Raw genomic sequence first — 16,793 nt, 5'->3', positions numbered from 1 at the left:
TCTTCTACTGTTCCTCCCTTCTCTTCCGACTCCCCTCCTCTCATCTCTCCCCTCTTAAATCCATCTACCACTCTGCCATCGCTCCCTATGCCTTCTCTCATCTCTTGATTCCATCTCCTTCTCCCTCACCTCTCTAGGTTGGCTCTCTTTCCACTCTCAACTCAAGTTCTTCTGTCTTGTCTTCAAATCCCTCTATGATCTTGCTCCCCCTTACCTCTCCTCCCTTCTTTCCTTCTAGACCCCTTCTCGTCCTCTCTGCTCTGCTAATCTTTTCCTACTCTCTCCTCCTCCTCCACCCAGTGCTTCCCTCCTGCTTCCGCTCCTTCCAACTCCTTGCTCCTTTCTACTGGAACCGCCTCCCCCTTCACATCCGCTCTTCTCCCTCCCACCCTTCCTTTCACTCTTCTCTAAAATCTTCCCTTTTCCACTGACCTCCCTAACACCCCACCTTCCCTACCTCCTCCCTTCCCCTTCTCCTTTACCTCCTACTCCTGCTCTTCCTTAACCTCTCCATTCCTCCGATTCCCTTCCTTCCTTCCTTCCCCCTGCTTGATTCTTGTCTCACCTTCTCCGTTCTTCTTCCCTCACATTCCTGCACTTTCCCCCGCCCTTACCTCCTCTAACACCTACCACTCCCTTGCTCATCCCCCCCCACTCCCTCCTCATCTCTACAATACTGTAGGGTGTTCTTTATGCTGTTTTCAGGTTGTGGTTCAATTGTCATCTTATGCTTGCTGAATGTTTACTTGTTCTTATGTAAAGCACTTTGGATTAAAGGGCTATATAAATTCAATAAAATACAAATACAAATATAGTAGGAGGTTTATTCATTGATGAGGTTTGTTTTGGTGGGAAACTTGGAAGTGAGTGACTGCCAAAGTATACGTCTGGAGAAGCATATGTTGCATGCAGAAGGTGTTCTGATAAATTACATGTACATATCATGGTTTCAGCTCTGCCCTCTACTTTCTGTGCTGTGGCTGTATCATGCACTGGCTCGCTACCATTCCACAAAGATGTGAGTGCACTGACATTAGAGAATTAGAGAGAACGTGTGGGAGAGATGGGCAGAGAGAGATACATGTGGCCCAGGTCAAGACTGGGCAAATAGAGTAGGAGAGAATGTGGGCACGGGGAGAGAAAAAGAGAGAGCGAGAGCTAGAGTGAAGGAGAGACAGAGAGAGAGGGAGACAATGGTTAGTAGACACCATGGGAAAAGAAGGGAAAAAAGAAAAAAGAAAAGAGAAGAGGAACATGGAGACAATGAGGTGAAGCACAAAAGAAGCTGAAAGAGAAGGCAAGATTAAGACAGACTAAAATTACGCGAGTGAATGTATGGTTGATAGCTGAAAACATGAAAACGTATGGATAGGAGAGGAGAAAGAAAAATAAAGTGAGAAGGATAGTGAAAGAAAGGAAAACCATGTAAATAAGCGGAAAAGAGAGGGCCTGAGACACAGAGGGGATTGCAAACATAAAATGACTGCCGAAGGGAGGGTAGAAGAAAGAGTGTGAAACGTCAGAGGCGAAAGGGGTTGAGAGTGACAGACATTCTGTGGCATGAATAAGTAAATATGTATAAAACCAAAAGATGTGTAGTAAAAAACCTTTGTCGTTTCTATTAAGTTCTATGTATAGTGTTTTACAATGCTGTGTGAGTGTGTGTATGTCTACACATCTGCAGACATCTTGTCTGCATCTGTGCTGCTCTGGCACAAGGACTGCTTGCACTAGCACGGCCCCCTCTGACAGCCCTGTATCTTTCACATCCTCCTCCTCCTGTGGCATTGGTAACCCATCCTTTGTCAGCCCTGCCCCCTCTCCCCTTCCAGAACTATCTGCCTATGACATTCCAACCTCTGGCATCTCCTGATGTGGGTGACTGGCAGTGAAACGTACCCCCACATGTAGCTTTCTGTCTTCCTCCAACATCTTTTAAAAATCCTTCCTACACCACCTATCCCTCCAAGTACAATGCCAGCTCCTATCATTTCAATTCCTTTCTGCCAGGACTCCAACAAGACACAATCAACAAATACAAGTGCCTAGTGCAAATAAGTGGATACTCATGAGATCCACACAGACAATTGTAAAGGGTTCTTAAATACATTGCAATAATGATTCCCTGGTTCACACACAAATGTCAAGGTCATTTTAGATTTTACAAACCTAACACAATAGGAATCAATGTATGCATTTTTTTCAGTATGTATTTATATATTCAAGGAGAAAACTTTAGTTGCAGGGATGTTAAGGGGAGAACTTAACACAACAAAACCCCTGAAATTCAGCTAAAGCCACCTTAACTTCACGCCCCCTGTTGCGCAGCCTATGACCACAAAAATGACCTCTGAGTGCAGTACTTTCAAGGACTGAGAGTACCATGGTTTAAAAAAAAGCATGTGGATGGTGTGTATTTTTTTAGTGTGTTATGAGATATTTAAAAATAAGAAAACACAATGCAACCAGGACTGTGGACTGTCTCCCATGCACGCTGTAAACCAGGACCAACCCTGCTTAGCTTTAAAACAAGGAAAGGGCCAGCCCCCTCAGGCCATTTTGCTCTAAGTGGTTGTGTAACATTTGTTCATTTATTAGGCAACATGGCCTGAGGGTGCTGGTCGCTACCTTGCTTTGAAGGGTTATTCCTGGTTACTGCATGGATGGGGGTCCCTGGTGCATATTGTGTCAGCTAGTGATTTTTCACCCCTGACGATGCTGTAGCTGTAAATATCTATAAATATTTATATTCCTTTTTCTAAAGATGCGCGCACCAAACTACAGATACCATCAGCTATCTTTATTCATTTTATTTATGAAAGACAGATAGCCAAAAATGCTTTCCTGCCCCCGCCCAGGCCTTCACCAAGTCCCCCCATCATCTGTGACAGCTCCCCCCACTTCCCAGATGGCCTTCCCACCTCCCTGCCCTCTTACATTCCCCCCACAACACACACTGTTTATGTAATGCAGTTTGCTTTGCTATTCACAGTTATAGCCAAGGTTTCAGAAAAGCTTTGTGTTGCGAACTCACTCCCTAACCCCCCCTTGAACTCCCAAATTTCACTCGGTTCCCTCTAGCAACCCCCCACATCTAACCTGATGGCATCTGCATGTTTACTGACATGTATATGGCTTTTTTCTTGCGCTTCTTTTTCTGATATCCTCAGCTATAGCTGCAACTATCTCTCGCATTGAGAGTAAAACAAGATGACGGTTTGATTTCTAAAGACACCCAGTTCTGTCAATTTACCCGAGATATAGTTATCTATTTTGGAGAAGATGACATCCCATTCTCCATCAAATATTTAAAAACCTACTGCACAGAATAACTTCTCCGTGCCCAGAACCATCCGTCCCAGTGGGAGTGTAGCCTTGATCTTCCCGGAGTGGAGCCCTGCTTCTATCATTCCTATGCAGGACTACTCCTCCTTTGAATGCCTGGTCTGCAGGCTCTCTATCTCTCCTGGACTTGCGCTCACTGTGGTCACTTTCTACCGGCTGCCCGGCCAGGTAGCCTCCTTCCTGTCTGAGTGGGCGGACCTCTCCTCCTCCCTTCCTCTCCTCTACCTCTCAACTTCTCCTACTCAGAGACCTTAACATCCATTTGGATGCTTCCTGTACTTCTGCAGGACTCTTTCGCAACCTCTGTGACTCTCTCACTTTCTCTCTCACCATTCTTCGCTCTGGCCTGACTCACTCTTCAGGGCACACCCTGGATGTTCTGTTCTCCTCAGACCTTCACTCTCCAACCCTCTCACCACTCCTCTCTCTTGGAGTGATCACTTTCTCCTTTGCTCCCATCTCGCCCTCTCTTCCTCTCAGGCCAAGCCAGTTCCAGCACTGCCACCTACCTTCTTGGTCATCCGATCCATGAAGCGTGTGTCAGTTGAGGCTTTTGCCACTACTTCCTCTCCTCTTTCTGCACTTTTGGCTGAATGACATCCTGACATAGCCCTATCTAACCTTCTTCTTTCTATATCTGACACTCTTGATGTACTTGCCCTTGTCATGAGGACCCACTTGAAGCCCAAATCCAGTGCAACTCTTGGTACAACTTCGACTTGTCACCCTCAAAGGCAAGTGCAGGGTGGCTGAGAGGAAGTGGAGGGCAACAGGTGCACCCTCTGACAAACTGGCCTGCCGCCTGCTCCAAAGTCAGTACAGACTCTATTTCCTCACCAAGAAGAGAGCACACATCCGAGCCTACATCTCTGCGGCATCTAACAACTTGGCCGAACTCTTCAAATCTGCAAGGAGCTGGCCAATCGTGATGCAGTCTCTACCTCTGCTGTCCCCTCCCAGGCCCTCTGTACAGCCTTGGCTTCTCATTTGATCACTAAATCTCAGCATATCCTGTCCACCCACTCTTCCTCTTCCTACTCCTCTTCCACTCATGGCCTGCATGTGGCTGCCTCTCCTCCTCCCTTCTCTTCCTTTCCCTTGTGCACCCCTGACAATGTTTTTAGACAAGTCCAATCTATTAAAGTCTCGTCAAAACAGATTCTTTCCTGTTCATCCAGAACCATTAAGGACCACATCAACTCCAGCCTTGGCTGATATCTGCAATCACTCTTTTGCAACTGGAACCTTCCCCTCCCCCCTTAAGCACTCCCGTGTGCAACCCCTCCTAAAGAAGCCCTCTGCCGATCCTTCCTGTCTGACTAATTATCACCCAATCTCCATCACTCCTTTTCTTTGCAAACTCTTGAAAAAGCTGGCCATCTCCCAGCTTAATCTTCACACTGAATCTATTGGTTGTCTCCATGACCACCAATCTGACTTCAGAGCGGCCGGAAGAACAGAAACTGCTCTCCTGAAAGCCTGCTCTCTAACCTTGACTCTAACATTCCTTCTGTCCTCATTCTCCTCAATCTTTCTTCTGCCTTTGATATGGTCAACCATGCCATCCTGCACAATCACCTCCATGATAACGTGGGTATCATTGATCAGGCCCTGGCCTGGCTGACTTCCTTTCAGACTGATTGACCACGTCAGGTCCCGCTGGGGTTCTTCCTCTCTTCTCTCTCTCTCTCTCTCTCTCTCCCTCTCTACCTGTGGTGTTCTCCAAGGGTCTAAACTTTCTCCCTGGCTGTTCAACGAATACCTGGCACTTCTTTCCCACCACATCACTGCTCTCTGCTCCATCTTTCAGTGTTATGTGGATGGCACCCTGCTCTCTTTCAGGTACCCCTCAGCCACCTCTTCTCCTTCTCTCATTCCAGACTGTCTCTTCACAATTCAGGAGTGGTGTGCCGCCAATGATGCCTTATGCCAGTAGAATGGAGATCCACCTCATCAGAACAACAGCTCCCTCTGTTCCTCTCTTTTTATGGCTGCTCACACTGGGCCTTCTCCCTGTTCCTACCTGTGAGGCTAAGAACCTTGGGGTCATCTTTGACTCCACCCTCTCATTCTCTCCTCACATCTCTGATGTCTCTAAGAAGTCAAACTATCAGCTGCACCTCCTCAGAGGTATTCTTCCCTTTCTCACTTTCCCCTAGAAGCTCACTGTCTGCAGAGCTCTGGTCCTCTCTAGGCGGGACTATTGCAACAGCCTCTTTCTAAATCTTTCTGCCTCTACTCTCCGTCCCCTACAACTTATCCAGAACAGGACTGCAAGACTTGTCCTTGGCCTCAAGCCCAGGGATCGTATCTCTCCAGCTCTGAAATCTCTTCATTATCTCCCAGTGGCAGCAAGGATCAAGTTCAAGACCCTCTGCATCATCCACAAAGCTTTCTGGGGCCTGGGACTGCACTACCTCCAACTCTTTCTTCCAAACATCTCCCTACTCAAGCTCTCTGCTCATCTACCTCCATCTCTCTGAGGTCTGCCACTTTTCCAAGTACAGCATGCTGGGGCCTCCCTCTGGAACAGCCTCCCTGCCTCTCTCAAATTTGAGCAGTACCACCTTTGGTTCCAGAAGCAACTCATGACCTTCATCTTTGCTTCCTCTTTCTCTCTTCCTCTCCCATGCTGATGACCAATCTGTTCCACGCACTAGTTACCTGGCCACCCTCTGAACTTGGGCCCAGGTCCCTGCATTTCCAGTTGCACCTCACACTGGCTCCCCTAGCACTGGTGGTCTGTATCTGTAACCTTACAGTCCCTTCTCTCTGCTCTTTTGAGCCACCCGTTGGCTGCACTTTCTGATTACCTGCACTGAGCCACTCACTGGCTGCACTTTTTGACTACCTGCATTCCCCCCCATTCCTTGGCACTTATCCCCTTCCACTACCCTGCACTTGCACGATCTGAATAACACATGACAGTAAGATCGTTGTTTTGTCCTCCGTCTGTCCCCCCCCCCTTGTGTTGTCATGCTTAAGAACACTGGTTACAGGCATGTTATTTATTTATTTTGTAGCTTATATAGCGTGTCAAGCACAAAGGCATCTGTGCTCTTACTTACAGAGAAAAGTTACAGTTGTTGCACAGGTTACAAATAAACAGAGGCACAGTAGACACATTTCAATGGTTGCGCAGATTACATATAAACAGAGGCACAGTAGATACAGTTGAAATGCATTATAATAGATGCTATATTTACATAGTTACATGTGGGAGGGCAGAATGGCTGAACGAGTTTGGTGAGTTAGCAGACAAGGGTGGGAGTGTCATTCATTACCCGGGCCTTGAGTGAAGAGGTATGTTTTGAGTTGTCTACGGAATACGCAAAAGGATTCTTTTGCTCTTAGGTGGGCCAGTTGGGTGTTCCATTGTTTGCTGGTGATCGTGGGGAAGCTGCTGCCTCCCGCCTTTTGGATTTTGAATCTAGGGGTTGTGAGAGATGTAGGTAGGCAGTTCTGGTAGGTCTTGTGTGTTGTGGTGTTGTCATTTTGTCTGACAAGTAGGCAGGGGTCACCCGGTGGAGACATTTGTGCATCAAGGTTAATGTTTTGAACGTGACTGTGTCTTTTACCGGAAGCCAGTGGAGTTTTTGTCTGGTATAGGAGATGTGCGCTGATCTGGGGATATTGACCACAGCTCTGAGGGTGTTATTTTGTAGGACCTGGAGTTTACGGATGTTGTGGGTTTTGGTGCTAGCGTACAGTGCGTTGCAGTAATCGACACGGAACAGGACTAGGGTCTAGCCAGAGTAATACAGCTGTCGGGTGAAAGGAATTGTCTGCAAGTGTTGATGAATTTGCAGGTGTACGTAGTGGCTGAGGTGGTGGCATTTACTTGATTAGTAAGGGTCAGTGATGAATCCAAGTAAAAACATAGTGCTTTTACTTTCCTAGAGACGTTGATAGTGTTACCAGCAATGGCAAAGGATTTGAAGGCATCATTTAGTTTGGCAAGTCTGAGCTGGGATCCTATGAAGAGCAACTCAGTCTTGTCGTTCAAGTAGAGCCTGTGGTGTGCCATCCAAGCTTGAATGGTGAGGTAAATGGAATTAAGAGTGGCAGAGTCTGAATTGTGGTCCCCCGTGATCGGTATGAGGATCTGGGTGTCATCTGCATAGTTGGTTATAAATGCCATATCATATCATAGCATAACCCCAAACCGCAAAAAGGCCCCAAGTAAACACTTTGTGGCCAAGTTGTTTCGGACATGGTACAAGTTCGTTCAATGGAAAGTAAGCTGCAACTTTGTGATTTTGTTTCCTTAATGACGTTTTTATTTTTTAACAAAACTTTACCAGATTTTGCAGTCTGGAGGTTAGGGGGTGCAAGCCTCTAACTGACTTCACAATTTCAGCCAAATCCATCATACGAATCAAAAGTAATCAGCAATAGAATTTGTCGATGTTCACATAAGAGTCGTACACACCTTAACTATAAAGTGCTTCTTTTCAGTTGTTTGCAGTCACACAGAGAGGAAATAAACAGACTTGGAACTTAGTCTCAAAGCTGGAAGGCATAATACACACTGATGTGGAAAGAAAGAACCCCCAATTATTTCCTAACACAACTGGTAACATTGACCATGCAATTACCTGCAATTATTAGCGAAAATACCATATCTGAACTGCAAGGTAATCTGCATTTTTAATTAGGGCGTTTCATTCCTGTAATGGGAGAGTATTGGCACTTTTCAACATAGCTGACATACCTTCATGGCCCTGCTATGTATTTAATGGGACTGTCCAATCACTTTTCAGCTGAGCAGCCATGATGCTATTTGTGCAGTACAATCTCTACATGTATGTCCGCTATATTTGTAATGACACACTACCAACACTTCTCAGTATGGCTGTTCTTAAACCTTTAAAGGGACAGTATTGTCACTTCTCAGTAAGGCTTATGGGCTACTTACTATGCATTGTAAGGATGATTAATGGTAATTCTCAGAAGGACAGTTTACTTTTAATGGGTAAGTTCACTGCTGCTCAGCGGTTCTGTTATAATGCCATTGATACTTATGCCACCATTCTAAGTAGAACCGATATAGTTCGAAATACACATTATTTGCACTTCCCTGCAGAATAGCTTTACATTTAAGACCAGCACACCACCCCTTAATAGCAGAGCTACCATCAACCTCATCATATTAATAGTTTGGTAAAGCGCTCCAATCTATGCATGTGCCAAATGTGCACACAATTATGAGATAACTTAGAATAGAGCAGCTGTAATAAAATTCCTAAATGGGTAAATGGTGCAGTGTTTGTAATGGGACAATTAAACATTTCTTAATAAAGCGGCCATATTCTTCATGGTATGGCGTTGGTACTTCTCAGCAGGGTTTCTATTCTTTTAATGAATCATTATGGGCCCTTCACAACATATCTGCTTTATTTTTAATGGGGCACCTATCAGAATGGCTGTTATGCTCTCTTATGCTCGATTAAAGGGTTATTGAGCATTTCTTATCAACACCAATGTAATATTTAGCATTAGGGAAGGTATCTGCAGAAGTGATTGCATACAAAAATACCTAATGAGAAATTACTGAAACATTTTGGTCGAATTCATTAAGTATTTTTGTTTGTTTTTATTAAAAATAGATGTGGAGTGGGGTGTGGGGATTGGTTAAGGTAGGGGGTAAGTGTGGGGAACGCATTCTACAATAAATGTGAGAAATGAAATGTGGTCCTTTCTCAATAGGTCATTTTTTTCGATCATTTCACCGTAATCCGGTTGGGAAAGCTACACTTCTCATGACATGCCTTCTTTCAAAAGTGTAGTATTGGCCCGTCTCATAAGTGAGATTACTGGGTCCTTATAAGCGATCCAAATGCTGTGGCCGAAGAGACCATAATGTGAAAATGTTTAAAGATGTAAAGGCAGGCACTCTGTTACCAGTCTTTAGCTTCTCGTAACGCACGTTTTCATGACTTCATCAATCTTCAGGGAGACTGAGTTTCTTAGTTGTTACAGGGAGGTCTGCATTTCTTTTTCAGGTGTGGCAAGTTAATTAGCTCTGAGGATTCTGGTACTTGTATTTTTCGCACTTGATTTTGCTGGCAGGTGACTGGAAACAACTCCTTCCATAGCCCAAATCTTCCCCTTGATGGGGGGAGGGGGAAAGCCATGGTTGTGTGTGTAAAAAGGTGCCTTGACTAAAGGACAGGGGCTTGTGGGCCTCTCAACTCTTGCAAACAGAATTTTGAATGCTCCTACGCACATGTCTGCTCCTCCCTCGACAACATTAATAAATAGGTTAGGGCTCTAAAGATCAGAAATTTCACAAGCGTGCTTGACCAGAAAGTAATGCTTTAGCAGAAATGTTAAGTGAGACTCACTCCATTGTGACTCCATTAAAATAAACAGGACCATTTAGACTGGCCAAGAGGGAAACTTTACTCTGAAGTAAGCGATCACCAACGAGTAAGTGACCCTGTGCTCCTTGAACATGTTTCCCAAAAGTAATATGTGCACTTCATAAGTGAGACCACTGCAAAGGTTTATGATTTAAATTGGGTGAGCGAGAAAGTGCTCTAAAATATGGCATAAATGCCGAAGGAGTGAGCGTGTATGCCCATGTTTGAGGCTTGCACTGAGGCTGTGCAACTGTGTTAATGGGTGTGAGATGTACCTACATTTAGTGATTTCTTTTCTAAAATGTGATGAGTGTGCCTTAGTTCCAAGGAGACAGATTTCCACCTCGTGAATGAGACGGCATTCTCATGTGTGACAGTCACACCCAATGACTAAGACTATGCTGCAACATGTGACATTTGATCAAAATATGGTGTGAGGCTCAGATCCAATGGATGTGACTGTCCTCCAAGATATAAGACTCAAACCCAAGCAGAGAGCTTGTGATACAGTGTGCGTGACTCAACTAATAAGATGGACTGATCTCAGCAGTTTGCGACTCTTACCCAGTGTATTAAAGGCATGGTATCAAAGGTAAGACAGACACAAATGACCACAGTTCAAGGGTGTTTATTGAACTTCAGTTGGTTTTGAAAAACACATGTCTAATCCTAAATCTAAAGATGGGAGCAAGCTGTGACCATCAGATAATAATAACGCAGTCATAGTGGTGTCTTGTCAATACAAAAGGGCCTATACTAATAAACCTATTGCCAATCCTTACCTCTAAATACAAATACTGTGGGAAACAATGTTATGCAAAAGAGAAGTGTTCAAGAAATGATATGACAGGATGTTCAAGCCATTGGCTTCCCTTCCCCAAGTTCTCAGCATGGGACAATGCTGCACACTAGAGCTTAGCACAGTGTCTGGCTTCTCTAGCATGAGGGTACAGTTCTGTGCCAAAGTCTCTTTGCCATTCAAAGTCTCTTCTTTCGGAGTGCCTGATGCAACAAACAATAAAGTTCCTTTCCTTCTTGTATTTCACATATACACAATTTTCTTAGGTGATTTACTCCAATTAACACAATGTTCTCAGGATTTTCACGTATCCAATTTCTCAGGTGATTTTCTGTTCATCCCGGAACCTCCTATGCGGGTTCAGATTCACTTTGACACAAAATCTTTAATCAGTCTCCCTCTGCTGGGTTCAGTCCATTTATCTATTGTAACACAAATCCTTACTGTATCAACATTGAAGACTTACGATTGGGCTTGATTTTGCTTGACCCATCGCTGGACCACTTCGATTCACAATCCTTTGCCACTCTTTCATTGTTGTTAACTCTTAGCTGGATACCTTACAGAGACCTTTGATTGAGCACACACGCAGTGCCGGACCAGTCAAAGGTATCGTATTTTGGTTTCAAAGTTCAATCACTCATCCGCAGTTCAACTTTACACTCGTTGGTTATCACACACATTTCATGCAATGTTCCTTCCAGTGCTCACCATACAATGCTGTTGCTTGCAACGTTGGCTTCAACACAAGCTTGTTTCGGTCTCCCGAACTCACCGGCTGTGTTGATTTCACTGATGCTGATTTGTTATTGGAGCCAAGGACAGTACATCAGAAGCTGGTGATTCTCCCCACCATGATTATCAATGTGGGATGGCCCCGGGTACCTCTGACACACAATGCAGGATTACTCAACCTGGTTTCCTGATCTTATGCTTTCTATTCTCATGGCTTTGTGAAATTAACGGTTCCTTGCTGAAAAGGTCAAGGTAAGCTGCCTCCTTGTGATCCCCTTCTATTTTGCCTATTTTCTCCTCTTGTTAAACTGCCATTTGCTCATGTGCTTTGCCTCATTCAAAGTGTGCTCTCGTGCTCCACCTTTTATCCATGTGGGAAAGTGTAATGGAAGTCAGGTGTGTGTGATGGTCAGTAATGGCCTTACCTTGCCTGACCATTGTATTGGGACACGTCAGGCATACTGCTCAGGGGTTAGTCTGTTTTCTTTCATAGTGAGCTGTCTGTGAGAAAGTGTTTGTGTTGTAAAGTATACCTAAATATCCTACCTGGTAGGATGGGGTAAAGGTGTTAGAGGGTCTCACCATCCGGTGTCCCACTTCCTCTCCCTGAAGAACCCTCACCCAGATGATCCTCCTTCACTGTTCCACCCCCAGGTTGATCACCTTCCGCCCCTTGCTCCTCACCTGAAGATTCTTGGACACTGGATGGCTTCTTCCGTAGTACCTTGGGATGTTCCTTAGATGGTTTCTCCTTTGACTTCCTGTCATGCAAGTAAGGCCTGGCTCCCTCGGAGGCCACCTCGACAGGGAATGGGACCTGTCTTGAGGGGAGCCCCGAGGAGCCAAGCCCCAAAAAGACAGGGAAAAAGCCGATGGATGGCACAAAAAACCCTGCAGACCGTTCCAGGAAGGATACTCGAGTCGAGTATAGTTGCAAGAAGCATATCGGTAAAGTTCTGGGGTGACTTTCACTTCTCAGGATCCCATAGGAAGCAAACCGGCAAAGCTCCAGGAATATTATACTTAGCAAAGAGTACGAGGTATTGGGAGAAGTAGAAGAGTACTGTATGCTGTCACAGAAGGATCCGTAACAATATCAGAAGAGAGCAATGGCAGCAGAAAGGATCGAAAGAGAGGGAGAGACTAAAAGCCAGGTATAGTCCCAAACCCAAAGGATAGACCGAACTCCGAAGCTAATAGAGGAGAACGCGAGGAGGTGCGAGTGTGGCGGAGGAGACCGCGAGTCGGAACGGCGAGGCGCCGAAGGTAAGGAATCAGAGTGGAAAGATGAGCGGCAGACGCCGCAGAAAGAAGGAAGCAAGGTAAATTCGTAAGCTGGACAAGTAGAGTGAAGCGCAGGTAGAAGGCTGGGAGGAGGCTACTCAGAGGAGTAGCCGAGCGAGCGTATCGTAGAAATTCACAGATACAACGCACAGGTAATTGGGCGGGGCTGGTTTAAGTAGCGGTGGCCGCCATGTTGGTTGAGGGCTAGGCCGTTACTGTCAGGTTCTTTGTGGCAGTGCTTTCCAATCGTGCCATAGCTTCCAGGGGCGGATCGTGACAGTATGGCCTCTCCTTCCCCGGAACCCCCCTGGTTTTCCTGGATACCTCAGATGAAACCTTCTTACGAGTCTGGGTGCGTGAAGATGGTACCTGGTTTCCCACGTCCTTTCATCTTCGGAATATCCCTTCCAATGGACCAGATATTGGAGTCTCCCTCGGTGGTAACGTGAATCCACTAAGTAATCAACCTCGTATTCTTGGGATTCCTTTACCTTCGGAGTGTTTGTCTTCTGAGTTTTGCGGTGAAAAGGATCCTCCTTGTATTCCTTGAGTAATGAGGTGTGGAAGACTGGATGTACCCTTTGAAGACCCTTAGGTAAGCGTAGTTCATAAGCTACGGGGTTGATCTGTCTGATGATGGGATAAGGACCCAGGTATCAAGGTGCAAATTTGCCTGTGTGTATCCATCTAGGAAGATGTTTGGTAGATAACCAGACTCTCTGTCCTGGCTTCCATTCTGGGTTGGACCGTCGACTTCTATCCGCCCATCTTTTCTGTGTGAGCTGACTTCCTTCCAGTGCTCCTCTAGCCATTTTATGAACTTCCTTGAGTTCAGACAACCTGTCGTCTATGGCGGGAGATTGGGTGGATTGCATTCCGGTCCAGGGCAGTTGTTGTGGATGATACCCGTAAGTGCAGTAGAATGGACTCATGCGAATGGACGTATGGTAATTGTTATTATAGGCAAATTCGGCCTGAGAGAGAAAGGCTGACCATCTTTCTTGTTTGTGACTACAGAAACACCTTAGATATTGTTCCAACCCAGCATTAAGTCTCTCAGTTTGTCCGTTAGTTTGGGGGTGAAAACCAGAGGAAAGTGCTCGGCTGATACCCAATTGGTGACATAGTAATGTCCAGAATTTGGAGGTGAATTGGGTTCCGCGGTCCGAAATGATGGTCCGAGGCAATCCATGGAGACGAATGACATCTCTGAGAAAGATCGAAGCCGTCTCTGGAGCTGACGGTAGACTTGAAAGAGCAGAGAAATGAGCCATCTTGCTGCAGGTGTCTACAGTGACCATAATTGCTGTCTTATTCTCGGATTCCGGCAAGTCAACAATAAAATCCATGGAAATCAGTTCCCAGGGTCTAGTGGGTAGGATAGGCTGTTGCAACTGGCCCAATGGTTTGCCTGTTTGATATTTGTTGGCGGCGCATACAGGACAGGTGGTTACATATCTTTTGACATCCTTGGGTAGTCCTGCCCACCAGAATCTGCGGCTTATGAGTTCCTGTGTTTTCTTGATACCCGGGTGTCCCGCTAGGGGGGTATTGTGGCACCATGATAGTATCTGTTCTTGAAGCCCTCTGGAAGGGAGAAACAGCTCTGTACCATGGTAGTATAGACCGTCATTGGCCTGAGTGACGGAGGTAGGTATGGCCGGTAGATGACTGTATTGGGTTACCAGATCTTGTAGAAGTGGCACGACCCTAGCCATAATCTTCAGATTTGGGAACAAGAGGTCATGCTCTTGCGGTAGGTTGTCTTCCTCTCCTTGGCATCTGGAGAGTGCATCTGCCATCTTCTTTTCAGTGCCCGGTACATATGAAATGGTGAACTCAAATTGGGAAAAGTAATAGGCCCATCTGGCATGTCGAGCATTGGTGCACTCCATCTGCTGCATTACCCAGAGGTTGCGATAATCTGTAAGTATTTGGAAAGGATAAGCTGCTCCCAAGAGTAGGTGCCTTCACTCTTGACAGGCTGATTTTATGGCAAGTAATTCTCTTTCTAGAACTGAGTAATTACGTTCACTTTTCGTCAGAGTCCTTGAGTAATAAGCGACTGGATGTTTGAGGCCATCGTCCGTTCTTTGTAGAAGTACGGCTCCCAGTGCTCCTCCAGACGCGTCCGTTTCCACGATAAAGGGTCTTGTTTGATCGGGTTGTACAAGTATGGGAGCCGAAGTGAATAACTCCTTAAGGCGCAAAAATGCCCTCTTCTGTTCTGGACCAAAAACATACTTAACTCCTTTCTTGAGAAGACCGGTAATAGGTAACATCAGGTCGGAAAAGTTTGGGATGAACTGGCGATAGAAATTGGCTAAACCCAAGAATATTTGAACCTCTTTTATTCCTCTAGGTTCTTTCCATTCGATGATGGCTCTGATCTTCTCGGGTTCCATCTGGATTCCTTCCTTGGATAGGATATAACCGAGATAAGAAACAGTTGTTACTTCGAACTGGCATTTCTCAGGTTTTACCAGAAGGTGGTTAGACTGGAGTCGGTGTAACACCTGTCTCACATGTTCTTGGTGTTCTTGAAGCCTTTCAGAGTAGATAAGGATGTCATCCAGATAAATAACAACCGAAACAAATGACATGTCAGAAAAGATCTTGTCTATAAATCTTTGGAAAACAGCTGGGGCATTCACAAGACCAAAGGGCATGACACGGTATTCGTATAACCCGAATGGGGTTCGAAATGCGGTTTTCCATTCGTCGCCTGTCCTTATCCTGAGAAGATGATAGGCTCCCCTGAGGTCTAGTTTAGTGAAATAAGAGGCCCCTCTGACTGCTTCCAGAATGTCTCTGATTAAAGGCATAGGATAGCGGTCACGAACAGTGATCTGGTTGAGTCCCCTGTAATCAATACAAGGCCGCAATTCGGTGGTATCTTTTTTGGGGATGAAGAACAACGATGCTCCCCCGGACGATCGGGATTCCTGAATGAGTCCGTTCTGAAGGTTATCGTCTAAGTAGATCCGTAAGGCTAGTCTTTCGGAAGGAGACAAAGGATACATTCTACCAAAGGGAACCACGGACCCTGGAAGGAGATCTAAGGCACAGTCCTCTGGTCGATTGGGAGGTAATAGCTTGGGTACAGTGTCCTGAAACACCTCAGCATAATCCTGGTATTGTAGGGGAATGGCAGCTACCACCTTATGCTGGGGTGCTCGGTGCTCCTTGTTCTCTCCCTGGGTAGGGGGATTGATGGTACAGTGGTCTTTACAGTAAGTAGAGTTAAAACGCACAACATTGGTGGTCCAATTGATCTGAGGGTTGTGACGTCTAAGCCATGGAATACCTATCACTAAAGGAAAATGTGCTGCTCTAATCAGGTCAAATGTCATAGATTCATGGTGTTCTCCCAAGACCAAGTGTAAGGGTAAAGTCTCGGAATCTATGGGCCTGAGGACAAGGGTTCACCGTCTACCCCTTCTACAGGGATAGGTCTCTCTTTGCGTCTAATGGCGATTCGTTGTGCCTTAGCCCATTCGATATCCATAAAGTTTCCTGCGGCTCCGCAGTCCAGCATGGCTAGAACTTCTATGGGGGAAGATTCTGTAGTCCATAGTTGAACCTGAAAGATCATCAGACTGTTGTCTTCCCTTAGTTCCGAGGGTCGGGTAAGGTTGCAAGGGCTGCTTCTTGTTCCCCCGAGACCACCCTTGCAAAGGACCGAGGGTTGGAGTTTTCCTTTCTTCGTGGAGGTACTTCCGGGCAGTCCCTGAGTAAATGCTTCGAGGAGCCGCAATATAAACAGAGACCAGCGTCTCTCCTTCTTTTGCGTTCTGCAGGCGTCAAAGGACCTCGGGCTGTTCCTATCTGCATTGGTTCTTCTGATGACGGCATGTCTTTGGGAGGATGTGGAGCAGGGCTAGGTGATGGTAGATAGAGCCGAGGTCTCCTTCTTTCCTGTCGGCGTTCAGATAGCCGGTATTCCAATTGCAGGGTCAGTGTCATGAGATCTTGGAACGACGGTGGGCGAGCTACCCTAGCCAACTCGTCCTTTAGTTCGTCCTGGAGACCTCTCCTAAATATCGTCTGCTTAGCCGAATCAGGCCAGTCTGTCTTCGCCGCTAGTCTCAGAAATCGAGATATGTAGGTCTGCACGTCTGTGTTCCCCTGTTTCACATCGAGTATTGCCTCAAGAGAGGTGTATAGGACCTCAGGACGATCAAATCTCTCTTTGAAGAGATCCACAAACTGATCATAGTTGGACAGAGCGGGATCGTTTCTGGTCACCAAAGGGGTGGCCCATG

The sequence above is a fragment of the Ambystoma mexicanum genome, chromosome 2q (genome assembly GCF_040938575.1).
Source record: "Ambystoma mexicanum isolate Mex_15411 chromosome 2q, UKY_AmexF1_1, whole genome shotgun sequence".
Lineage (NCBI taxonomy): Eukaryota > Metazoa > Chordata > Amphibia > Caudata > Ambystomatidae > Ambystoma > Ambystoma mexicanum.
Note: the sequence above shows the minus strand (reverse complement) of the source record.